Source organism: Vombatus ursinus, unplaced genomic scaffold (assembly GCF_900497805.2).
Source record: "Vombatus ursinus unplaced genomic scaffold, bare-nosed wombat genome assembly UNPS02010769.1, whole genome shotgun sequence".
Classification (NCBI taxonomy): Eukaryota; Metazoa; Chordata; class Mammalia; order Diprotodontia; family Vombatidae; genus Vombatus; species Vombatus ursinus.
In genome coordinates this window covers 422,445-435,736 of record NW_020950547.1, presented here as the reverse complement: position 1 = coordinate 435,736, position 13,292 = coordinate 422,445, and the positions used below count along the sequence as shown (strand labels likewise).

At 36.4% G+C, this 13,292-nt stretch overlaps 1 protein-coding gene across 7 annotated transcripts in view; it reads left to right on the top strand.

Moving 5' to 3' along the window:
* The window catches only part of SLC16A7 (solute carrier family 16 member 7), a 214,005-nt gene that overhangs the window by 43,399 nt on the left and 157,314 nt on the right, over window positions 1-13,292 (top strand). The gene's annotated exons all lie outside the window — the stretch shown is intronic.

Genomic DNA, 13,292 nt, shown 5'->3' with positions numbered 1-13,292 from the left:
AACTTGGATGCTACTCACGCAAATAACAAGGGCTTCCATGTCACCTTCAGTTACCAAAATGCCTTTAGGCATGCCAACTATTTGTACTTGTGAAGGTTTTTCAAGGGTTTTGTCCCTTTTCCCACATGATTGACAGGTACTCTGAAGGTTATTTGGCAGTCTCTATTGAAAGTAAGTCCTGCCATGTATGAACAGCTTTAATTAACCACTTTTCATTTTGGCAACCTGATCTTGATATTCTGAACATGTTGTCTTAAAAAAAGGATATTCTGGTACTCACACAATGTTCCTTCTGGAACCCTTCAGTTTCATGTTGAGCAATCTGATGGGAGGGCAACTGTGTTGTTGAAAATAACTTGGGAATTTGGGGCAGAAAGAAATAGGAAGTCAGCACTAGTTTATACATGGGCCCAAATTCACCCAATCATTGAGGAGTTTCTCAAAAGAAGGGAAATTTAGATTCATTGATTCAGTCAGCTGGCATTTATTAAGCAACACCTATGTGGCAAGCACTGTGCTTTGTATACAAAGAGAAAAAAAAATTAAATAGTCCCTGATCTTCAGGAACTTATTACTGAGAGAAATAACTTGTACATAGATCTTATATGTAGTTATTTGTGTATATTTTGCTTCCTCCATTAAAATGTGAGGTCAGGAGCTATCAATGATTTTCTTTGTATCTCTAGCAGCTAGCACAGTGCCCAGCAAATAATAAATATGTATTGGTTATTTGATGGACAAAGTAAATCCAATATAATTAGGAGGTAGCACTAATAACTGGGGTTGTTAGGGAAGGTATGTTGTAGGAGGTGGTTGTTGAGCTAATTTTTGGAAGGAATTAGGGATTTCAGGAGAGAGAGTTGGGTAGGGAGGGAATTCCAGGCACAGATGGGGGGGGTACCTGTGCAAAGAAATGAAAGTGGGAGATGGAAATGTCATGGAAGGGAATACTAAACAGGTTGATTTGGCTTTAAAGAAGAGTTTGTTATGGGGAACTAATGTGTTACAAGACTGGAATGGTAGTGTAGAGCAAAACAGGGTGTTTGTGTTATCCTAGATATAACAGGAAGCAACTGAAGCTTCCCAAGTAGGGGAGCGACATGGTCAACCCGTTACTTTAGGAATATTAATTTGTAAGCTGGAGGGAACAGAAGTATCAAACATGCCAAATTAAAATGAAATTGGGGACTTTTAAAAAAATAAAATTAAAAATAAAAATTAGACATAGATAATGCTAACATGCTGTTCTAAGTCACTATTTATCTGTAGGCATCCTTATGCACAATTCAGTGGCCCCCGTTTTTGTTGAGTTTGGCACCAGTGGTGTAGAAGATGGGTTGAAGAGGGCAGAGACTCATGACAAGGAAACATATTAAGAGGGTATTTGGGACATTTGAAGGGCATATTTGGAGCATATTTGAGGGCATAGGTGAAAAAGATGATGAGATTCTGAACTCAGGTAGTATACATGGAGAGAAAGGAACAGATTAAAAGATGTTTACAGGGCTAGAATCAGTAAGATATGGCAACTGATTGTATATGGGGATTAAGGGAGAGTGAATTGTCAAGGATGACTCTGAGAATGGTAGTACTCAAAAAAAATTAAGAGGTTAGAAAGAGGAATGGATCCTTTTCTCTCAATTTACAAATGAAGAAACTGAGGCCCAGAGTGTTGAAGTGACTTGTTCAGTGTCATATGGCTAGCACGTAACAGGGCTAGGTTTCAATCTCAAGGTCTTTTGATTCCAAATTCAATGCTCTTTCCACTTCATCATATTGTCTGTTGACTTCACAGTGCTTACTGTAGTCTTATTCTAAATAAAACAGAATACTAAGTATTTTTTATTGTTAACTATGTGCCAGTCACTGTGATAAGCTCTGCAGATACAAAGACAAAAATATGTACATGCACTCAAGGAGTTTAGAGTATAATGGAAGAAATGCAATGCATATAAATACATCCATATAAGCAAATATATTATATACATATATTTATATATGATATGGGGTGTGTGTGTGTGTGTGTGTGTGTGTGTGTGTGTGAAATAGAAAGTAACCTTAGTAGGAAAATCTCTAGCAATTGAAGGAATGGAAAGTCCTTTCTGCAGCATGTGATCTTTGAGGTGAGTCTTCAGGGAAGCCAGGGATTCTAAGAAGTAGAAGTGAAAATGGAGACATGGAGGACTGCCAGTGCAAAGGTATGAAAATAAGAGATGAAGTGTCTTATGTGAGGAGCATCAAGTAGGCCAGTATAGTTGGACCATAAAGTGTGTGGAGGGCGATAAAGAACAAGGAGACTGTCAAGGTAGCAAAGGGCCTGTCTGGGAAGAGATTTAAGCAGAGGACTTTCTATTTGATCCTAGAAATAATAGGACATACATGAGTTCATTGAGTGGGGGGAATTGCATGGTCAAACATACACTTTAGGAAAATCACTTTGGCAGCTGAGGGGCAGGGGAGTAGATTGGAGTGAGGAGAGACCTGAGGCAAAGAAACCAATCAGAAGCTTATTATAACAGTCTATCTAGACAAGAGGTGACGAGGGCCTGAAATGGGTGATGACTGTATGAGTGGGAAGAAAGGGATATGTAAAGGATGTTGTGAATCTGGGAAAAAAAACAAAGAATATTATTTTAGAATGTGCTGATTTTATTTGTACAATATAATATATAACATATATGTTGCACACATATGTATCTACACATATATCTGTATAAACATAAAAAACTGTATAAATAAATAAAAAATAATCTGTAAAATGCATGTGTATAAGATAATAAGCATGTAGTGCACACATGCATGTTTATATGTGCTCACACTGTTTATATGTAAAAATATGTGTGTATATACACGCATATGCACATAGCGCACACGCACACATATATATATTGTGTACACATGTGTATAAACACAGAGAGAGTTTTAAAGCACTAAGGCAGCAACTATAATTTGTGATTCCAAGGATGGACCTATATACCACATCATATATATGGCATAGCCTTAAACTGTATCCTATCATAAATTAAGCACTTAAATCAATGTTTGATTTTTGTCTTTGGAAGATACTGAAAGTCATCATGTTGCCTCAGGGAAAGTAGTATCATGTTCACAACTGTGCAGAGAAGCTAGTTTTGGCAGCAATGTTATTGAGTTTCTAACTTACTAGCTGTGTAATAATGGGTAAGTTACTTACCTCTCTCAGCCTCAGCTTCCTCACCTATAAATAAGGAGCCTGGAGTCAATGAGGTCTATCACGGCTAAAAATTTATGATCCTTCAATGTATATATCAAAGTGTGGATTGTGCTCTAGGTAGGCATACTAGGAAAATGAAGGTGTAGTAGTCTAGGTAGGGGTTCCTAATGTCATCGATTTATAGCTAGAAAGGATCTCAGTAGTCACCTAGAATAGAGATGGCCATTGCTTTATATTATGATTAGAGGGCTGAAGAATAAGATAGATTTTGCGAAATATTGGAAATGAAGTATAGGATTTGAGAACAGACTGAGGACATGGAGTGAAGGAAACTGACAATTTCTTGGAGGTGTTTTGTTTCAAAGGGCTGTGGATATAATATAATGGTCTGCCTTTGTGTGCCCTTTCTGAAGATCAGTTATAGAGCTTCTCTCACAGGGTTGTTGTCAGCATCAAATGACAAAAGAAAAAAAGCAAACAAAAAAACATTACAGGCATCAAAATACTATATGATTATGAACGATTATCATTATTGCTCATTGTAAGTGGAAAAAACAGACCCAAGGGAGGATTAGATTTTAATTTGAAGACTTAATAACAAACACTCAAATTTTTAGTTAATGAGAATCAATTGTCTCACCTTAAAAAAAAAAATCTTACAAGCTCTGTTACTCCGGGCAAATGACTGTCTGGGGCTCAGTTTCCTCATCTGTAAAATGAGGGAGTTCCCTTATAATTTTAAATCTAAGATCCTATAATTCTGTAATCTTGTAAACTTACTCTGAACTTTTGTTGGGAATAATACCTATTTTTAACACTTAGGTAATGGTTTAGATAAATATTATCACATAATTTGATTACAAAATGTGTCTGAAACATGCCTGTTTACAGCATGAGATGCAGAGGACAAATGAAAGTATAATTGTATTTTATTTAAGTTTTAGCAACAAGGCTTTTTACATAGAACTAATGGAACAAATAGCAGAAGGTTTAGTTTGAGCTACTTTACTCAGCACATGTAATTAGCTCTACAATATTAGGTACTGAAAGGTAAGTGGTACTACATTAAGGAAATCAAGCTGAACTTCTTGAAAACATTGGTCCTATTGTAGCCTTTTCCCTTCACAAAATACATTTTGCAGAATTGTTTGGTATTTTAGGAGAAATCATGGATGCCACCCTTGATAGATTTTGAGAATATATCAAATTTCACAGTCATATTTCAGCATTGGAAAGTGACTTTGGAGTTATCACAGCCATGATGTCCAAGCTGCTTGAGGCAATAGCAACAGTGCCAATGATGAAGATAAGATGTTTCCCTTTAGGAAATACAAACACAGAGAAATGTTGATCTTTTATAGAGTATTAGAGGCAGCTAGGTGTTGCAGTGGATAGAGCACTGACTCTAAAGTCAAAAAGACTTGAGTTCACATTCAGCCAGATACTTAATTCACTATGTGACCCTGGGCAAGTCACTTAACCTTTGAGTCAATTTCCACATCCGTAAAGTGAGGATAGTAATAGAATCTACCTTATGGGATTGTTATGAGGATCAAACAAGATAATATTTTTAAAGGACTTTGCAAACCTTAAAGAACTGTATAAAAGCTCTCCTCCTCTTCTACCTTCTTTTCTTCCTCCTCCTCCTCCTCCTCAAATATAGCTGAAGCATCAAGTGCATTAAAGGTATAAATTTATTATATTACAGATATGTATTTAAATTTGCTGTTGAATTAAAAAATAATATGAAAAATATTGATGTACTTAATTTCTTGTAGCAACTTAAACAAAATAAAATAAAACTTTAAAAGAGGAGGGAAAAACCCAGAAATCATCTAACTTTTCCCAGGTGTAACAATTCAAGTAGTGTTGGGCCATAGAAAACAAATTATATAATGATCATAAAAATTACATTGTATTTTAGAAGTAGAAAGGACCTTAGGGCCAACTTTGCAGGCACTAGGGATAGTTACTAGTAGAAGAGTATTGGGAAAGAAGTCGAGAAATCTAAGGGGAAAGACCTGTATTAAACCAGATGATGCTTTTGACTGGAAAGTCTTCTTGAATGTGTATTGGGGTGGAAGACAAGATGGTGTTGTGGAATGAACATGGCTTTTGCATTGAAGGGCCTGCTACTTGCCACTTGTGTTTCTTTGGCCAAGCCTTCTTTCCTTTCTGGGTGTCATTTGTACAATAAGGAGGTTAGGCTATCTTTTCTAAGTTCTCTTCTATCTATAAACTTTAAGCATACCAAACTTTTTTATTTTATTTATTTTTTTTTGGTGAGGCAATTGGAGTTAAGTGATTTGCCCAGGGTCACACAGCTAGTACATGTCAAGTGTTTGGTCTGAGGCCGTATTTGAACTCAGGTCCTCCTGACTTCAGGGCCGGTGCTCTATCCAGTGCGCTACCTAGCTGCCCCCATAGCAGACTTTTGTCTCAGATCCTTTCACCTTCCAACTTCTGTTCATGGAAAACAAACACACAAACAAACAAACAAAAAACTGTTCATTTTCATTTTTGTCTGTAAGTCTGTAAAGTTTTTTGGGGGGAAAAAAACTTTCCTGCCCAGGGTTCTGGGCAGCATTTAAAATGATTTATCATGAGGCAAACGTTAAAAGAAAACAAAACAGAAACACACACGTGACTGAATCCTGTTGCTTTAATTGTAACATGTAAGTATAGACCACATCCTTTTCCTGTAACCTTCTCCCTGCCACTCATACTACTCTGTATAGTTTGTTGTAACCTGTCATCATAAATATGTTGTTCGAGTTACTAATGCTTTTAATTTTTATAACAATTTTTTTCCTGCTATTACCTCCTTTCATAAGCATCTCCCTTGTAACAATAAAATACATAGCAGGGGTGGGGAACCTGCAGCCTCGAGGCCACATGTAGTCCTCTAGGTCCTCAAGTGCAGCCCTTTGACTGAATCCAAACTTCACAGAACAAATCCCCTTAATAGAAGGATTTGTTCTGTAAAATTTGGGACTTAGTCAAAAGGTCATACCCAAGGACCTAGAAGGTCACATGTGACCTCGAGGTTGCAAGTTCCCCACTCCTGAGTTAGGGAAAAAAGGAGGCAATATAACCATATCTCATAACCTATGCAACATTTTATTCCCTTCTTTCTCCACCTTTCCTGAGAAAAGGGAACTATGTTTCAATACCTCTTCTCAAGAATGAAGATATCTCATCTTTTCCTAATAATCCCTTCAGTCAACCCTTCTCATTCCCTTCTCCCTGTGATCTTCCTAAGAACATTGGGCCTTAGCCCCATTCTCATCTTCAATTTGTGACATGACTATGTTCCCTTTGTTAACAGAAATAGAAATGATAGTTTATGTTTTTGTAGAGCTTTGTCTGCCTTACTCCCTCGTCATCGCTTCATCTTGTTGGCTGAACCAGAGACCACATTCTGCATAATTTAACTCTTTCATCTCTGTCATACTCTCCCTGTAGCCTCATTGTCCTTATTATTGAGTGCCTGGAATGGCCACCACACTCATCCAGGCCAAGTTTAGCAATGCTTCACTTTATTGCCTGGCCATCTCCTCATGTACCCTTTTGACTATCTTCTCTTCTCTCTGGAAGTGGAGTTCCTGTTATGGAACCATAATCAATACTTTCATTGCTTCTGCAAAAGGGCTATCATTCTACTCCCTTCTGGCTTTACTCACTATCCCTGTTACTTTCCAAACAGAAATGTTCTTTTTGGACCACCCTGTATGTTTTATTAAAGTATAAACATCTTGAGGGCAGGGCTCATTGTTACACTTTTATTTGTATCTGAAGCATTTAACAAAGTTCTTGGCACATAATAAGCATTTAATATGTGCATTTTTATCCATTATCTCATTTGATCCTCACAACAATCCTGAATGATGAGTATTACAGATGTTACTATCTCCGTTTAACAGATGAGAAAACTGAGACTGAAAGTTTAGATGATTTATCCAAGGTCACCCAGGCACTCTAAGACTAGCACCCTATCCACTAAGACCATCTAGCTCATCCTCTCATGTCCACCTGCTTTCTTTGTCCATCTCCCATTACCTTTTTGTGTTCTTATAATCACTCTTTCTCAAGATCATGTTTCCCTTTGTGCCCTTCCTCCTTCTTGTCCTTATCTGTGGCTCACTTCAGTTAAGCCTGCCAACTTAGAGCTCCAGGGAGTTCAGAGGCCCAATAGAAGTCATCACCTCTCAAGTCCCTCTGTGCTTCTTCTAGGGTCCCCAAAGCCTGGCTACTAAGCTCATCAGAAACAAACATATCCTGCCTCTTGCCTCATTAGTTAATACAAGGCTATCTGCATTTGTACTTGTTTTACTCAAGTAACACTGACAGTTCTAGATACAGTGGAGTGTGCAGCTCATAGAGGTTGAAGAGACCTTAAAATCAGTCTAGCCCTTCCCCCCCACCCATTTTATAGGTGAAGAAATGAAGACTCAGAGAGATTAATTATTACTTAAGGTCACACAGTTCACAAGTAGTAGAGCCAGTGTGTCTCCAAATTCAGAACATTTTACCTAAGGATTTTGTTGAGAAGTCCACTTACAGAGTATATCAGGGATATGTTTATTTGCCCAGGATTATAATGAGTAGCTTTTAAAGTTAACTGAAGTATTAGGAATGAATACAATATAGTTAGTCATAAGGAAAGAATAAAAATAACTTATTTACATAAAGCTTTATGGTTGCTAAATAATCATTCAGTTAGTCATTTAGGCAATCAGTTGACAAGAATTTGTTAAGCACTGCCTATTTGCAAGGACTGTGCTAAATGCTAGAGATACAATGAAAAATGTATGTATGTATATGTGTGTGTGAATATATATATGCATGTGCACATACATATACATGCATATACATATACGCACATGTATATGTGTATTGTATGTGTATGTGTATGTGTATATGTGTATGTGTATATATATGTGTATGTGTATGTGTATATGTATATGTATGTGTATGTGTATGTGTATATGTATATGTATATGTATATGTATATGTATATGTATATGTATACAATCACCAGCAAAGGAAACTGAAAAGGAATGGTTGGATAGATAAGAGGAGAATCAGAAGACAGCAATGTCATGAAAACCTAGATAGGAGAAAGTATCCAGGAGTAGATGACAGTGTCAAATGTTTGAAAAGAGGCAGGAAGGATCAGATTGAAAAAAGACCATAGATTAAACAGTCAATAGACTGTTGGTAATAGATTGTTGGGGAGGGCAGTTTGAGTTGAATAATAAGGTGGGAAGACAGATTGCAGAGTGTTATAAAGACGGTAAAAAGAGACGAGGTGGAGCCACTGTTTAAAGATGGCTTTATCAATGGTTTTCATAAAAAGGGAGGAGAGAAGATCATAATTAGTGGGGATGATTGGATGAAGTGAGGGGTTTGTGAGGATGGAGGAGACATAGATATATTTCATTTCCATTCTAGTGTTTGTTTGTTATATGGCCCTGAGAGGAAAATAGTGCAGAAGTATTATCCTTGATTTGAGGAAACTGAGTTTCAGAGTGGTCAAGTGACTTACTTAAAGTCATACAGCTAGTAAGTGATAGAACTGGTATTCATACCTAGATCTCCTGACTTCTAGCCCAATGTTATTTTCACTTTATGGCAGAGTCATGGACTACTTTGATAGCTAACAGGTCCAGCCTTGGGGGATTGGTCTCATCCAGATTGTCTCTAGTTTCAGGAAGGTTTCTGAGCAGTAGAACTATTATGGAAGACTTGAATACTTCCCAAAGCTTGGATTTATGAGCAGTAATGACATTGCCAGTATGTAATAAACTCAGAAGCAGTCAAAGATTGTTCAGTATGAAAGTTACTAGTTTTAGACCATTTGATAACTGCAGCCTAGAAGCTGGGGAAAAAATATGACATATCCAGGTACCTTTTGGTAATTGTCATGTAGCCAAGCAACAAGGATTGATAGATTTGCTTGAAATGATTTAGTAGAAGAAAGGCAATACCAGCAACACATATTTTTTTAGATTGTAGCCTTGATTCCTTAAAGAATAACAATAATAATACAGGGCTTCAAACTTAAGAACAATTCAAATGAATATATAATATATATGCATATATTGTATATGCATATATATTATATATAAAACATATTCCTGGTCCCACATTAAAATAACCAAAAAAGCTTTAAAAATACAATGGCTGATAATTCTAAATTTCCATTTTTCCTGAAAAATATTTATATTAATATGTTGGTACAATATAGCATTTGTCATGCACATTATGATTTCAGAGGATATTTCATTTCTTTTGTTATTCCATTTAATGTTGCTGTATCATTTAGTCTACAGAACATTAAGCCTTTTATTTTTAATCTCCAATCATCTTTTCTTTTAAGACAGACATATAAAATGAAAGGACCACTAAACCATACTTAAAAGTACTTAAAGATCCCCAGGCACATATTGACTTAGAAAACCACATATTAACATTATCCATGTTCTATTGTACTTTTATTTATTTTCTGAAATATTTCCCTATTACCTTTTAATCTGGGACTACCAGGGGTCATATTTGACATCTCTGATTTAAGATACTTAAAAATGTTGAAACAGTCCTAACATATATCTTTAAGGTGTTTTTTTTTTAATCAAGATTCATCCAAATAATTTCTTGTACTTGCTTATTATTTGATGACCTAAAATGATGGGTTCTTAATTTTCTAGATTCTGAAACTTAGGTGCCTTTATAGAACTTTCTCTAAAAAAAAAAAAAATTCTACTTGTTTCAAAGTGTGTAGCAAAGATCTGCCCTTGACGTATGGTGCTTGGGATATAGGTATGTCTATCATAACTAATTGTACTTTGAATCTTTGCTCCTTGGTTTAGCAGAAAAAAGCCAAGTGAGTAATATCAATCACTCCCATAATGTTTTAAAAATACACAAAGGGGTTAAATTCTGATTATGATGGTGATATGAAAGGCTACAGAGGAAGTCAGCTCTCCCCCACACACCCTAGCAAAATTCTAAAAAGAGCAGCAGAGCAAACAATGATTAAGAAAACCAAAGAGAAACCAAGGTCAGTCCAGGACTTTATAAAAAAGATAAAGAGAAGCCTGTGAGTCCTGAGAGAGGCATCATGTCAGCAAAGCCAGAATGTGGTAATACATATAGGAATTGATGCAGAGTGAAGTGATTAGAACCAGAATAACAATTTATTCAATGAATACAATATCATAAAGGAAAACCTCTCTAAAAACCTTCAGGACTTTGATAAATGCTATGGTGAGTTATGACTCCCAAGCACTAATGATGAAACATGCTTCCCATTTCTTGGAAGGAAGATGATAGATTGTAGGTTCAGAGTAAGATATGCATTTTCAGAAATGAACAATGTGAACATTTATTTTGTTTGCCTCTACTTATTTGCTACAAGGGAAGGTTTCCATTTAAGGGGGAGGGGAATTGTAGAGGGAGACAGGGTATAGTGATAGTAATGCCCCCCCCCCCCCAAAAGAAAAACTAGCATCCAGGAAACATTTGAAAAATATACAGTAGTGAATATCAGAAGGTTCAGAAGGAACAGAGAAAAGCAGGGCATTATGGGTTCTCTTAGTGTTAAATTTAATATATACTTGAAAAAATAAGCTGTATGTAATGGAGATTCATAGCTTCATATAACACTTATTTTCTGTTCTTTACATTTGAAAAAAAATTCATTGAAGTTTGTTAAGTTTGTAGTAAAACAAAAGTTATATATATATATATATATATACACACACACACACATACAGATATATGTGTATTTGTACCTCTGTGTGTATGTGGATATACATACATACATACATACATACATACATACATACATACATACAGAGTGGAGATGGTCATATCATGACTGGCCCACCATACTAAGTATATGTCGTTCTTGGGACTTTGGTGCCCTGGGGGAAAAGCCTCACTTTCATCCACCTGGGCAGTAACTCTGGGTGATAATGATTCAATATCCCAAGGGCAACAATAGCTGAGTCCACCAAAACTCCTCTGGAGCCCTCCTCTATTTTCTCAGTCATGCATATTTCATATGCTGCAGATCCTTAAAAAAGGAAATAGGGAGGGTTTGCAGGACCAGGTATCATTATGAGCCCAAGAGTAGGTTCATCAAGAGATAGTATATAGTGGTCAACAAGGGAAATTTCAAAGTTCAAGATCTATACTAACCTGTAGAGTTTCTAGAATAAGAAAGGTCCCACTGTACTCTGCTCTAGCCCAAACATATCTGTGACATTTTCTTCTTTCCTAGTAATGCATTTTATAAATATATCGACAAGTTTGCTATTGTTTGTCATTTTTTCAGTTGTGTCTGACTCTTTGTGACCCCATTTGGAGTGTTTTTGGCAACTATACTGCAGTAGTTTGCCATTTCCTTCTCCAGCTCACTTTATAGATGAGAAAACTGAGGCAAACAGGGTTAAATGACTTGCCCAGAGTCACGCAGGTAGTAAGTGTCTGAAGTCAGATTTGAACTCACTAATATGATTCTTCCTGAATCCAGACCTGGTACTCTATCTACTCTGCCACCTAGCTGCCCTGACATTGACAAGTTAGAACATATACAGATAAAAGCAATCGGTATGATGAGGGAGTTAGAGATGTACTAAATGAGGATTGATGAAAGAAACTTAGGATATTTAACCTGGAAAAGGCTTAAGAGGAAAATGATAATTATATTAAAATAATTGAAGCATTGTCTTGGACACAATGAGTTTGAGATGTCTGTTGGACATCCAATTTGATCTATCCAAGAGACAATGTGTGATTATAGCTCAACAGAGAAACTGAGCTTGGATTTAAAGATTTGAGAACCATCAGCATAGTGATAATAATCATATGCTCCTATGGAAGAGAGGCACTATTTGTTCTGCTTAGCCCTAGACAGTATAACTAAGCATCATGGGGGAAAGCTGCAGAGACTGATTTGGACTTTATGTAAGAAATGCATTCCTAAAAAACAGAGCTATTTTGGAGGAGTGGGCTGCCTCAGGAAGGTGGGTCAAGATTTTCTTTCACTTGAGGTCTTCAGACAGAGGCTAGATGACTACTTATCAAGGATGTCATGTAGGGAATTCTTTATCGTGTATAGGTTGGACCAGATGACCCTTGAGGTCCCTTCTGATTATGAAATTCTGTGCTTTGGTGAATCTGTCGCTCTGTGATTTATTATGAGGCAAAAAATAGATCAGACAGGGAAAATAAAGATATCTACTACTAAAAAAAGATAATCTATTTTATATTAGCTTAACTTGTTCAAAAAATTCACCTTGAACTTGAATTCATTGGTTGCTACTGTGCTCCCCACTTCTGTTCATTCCTCTACTTTATCTTTATCATTTTCCCATATCTTTGCCTTGTTGGATGCTTGCTAGTGTTGCTCAGAATCATAGGATTTAGAGCTGAAAAAAATCTTAGAGAGACTATTTAGTCTAACCACCTTATTTTGTAAATAAACTGAAGGCTAGAGGTATGGTTGTCAACTTAATCAAGGTCACACAAAACCCATATTTAAACACGGTTGTCTTACTCTTTTCTCAGAGCATCATGATGTAGTACAGAGGTATCAAAGACATGGCCCATGGACCCTATGCAGCCCACCACACCCTCAGTGGTGGCTTGAACCAGATTAAAATATAATTGGAAAATATTTAACAAAATAACTAAAAATGCAACATAATAAGATAATAACATATAAAACATAACAAGATGATAATAATATGTCATTTTTTTGGGTGAGGTTATTGGGATTAAGTGACTTGCCCAGGGCCACACAGCTAGTAAGTGTCAAGTGTTTGGTCTGAGACCAGATTTTGAACTCAGGTCCTCCTGACTCCAGGGCCAGTGCTGTATCCACTTCACCACCTTACTGCCCCAATATCTTTCTTTCTCTTTCTTTCTTTCCTTCTTTCTTTCTTTCTTTCTTTCTTTCTTTCTTTCTTTCTTTCTTTCTTTCTTTCTTTCTTTCTTTCTTTCTTTCTTTCTTTCTTTCTTTTTCTTTCTTTCTTTCTTTCTTTCTTTCTTTCTTTCTTTCTTTCTTTCTTTCTTTCTTTCTTTCTTTCTT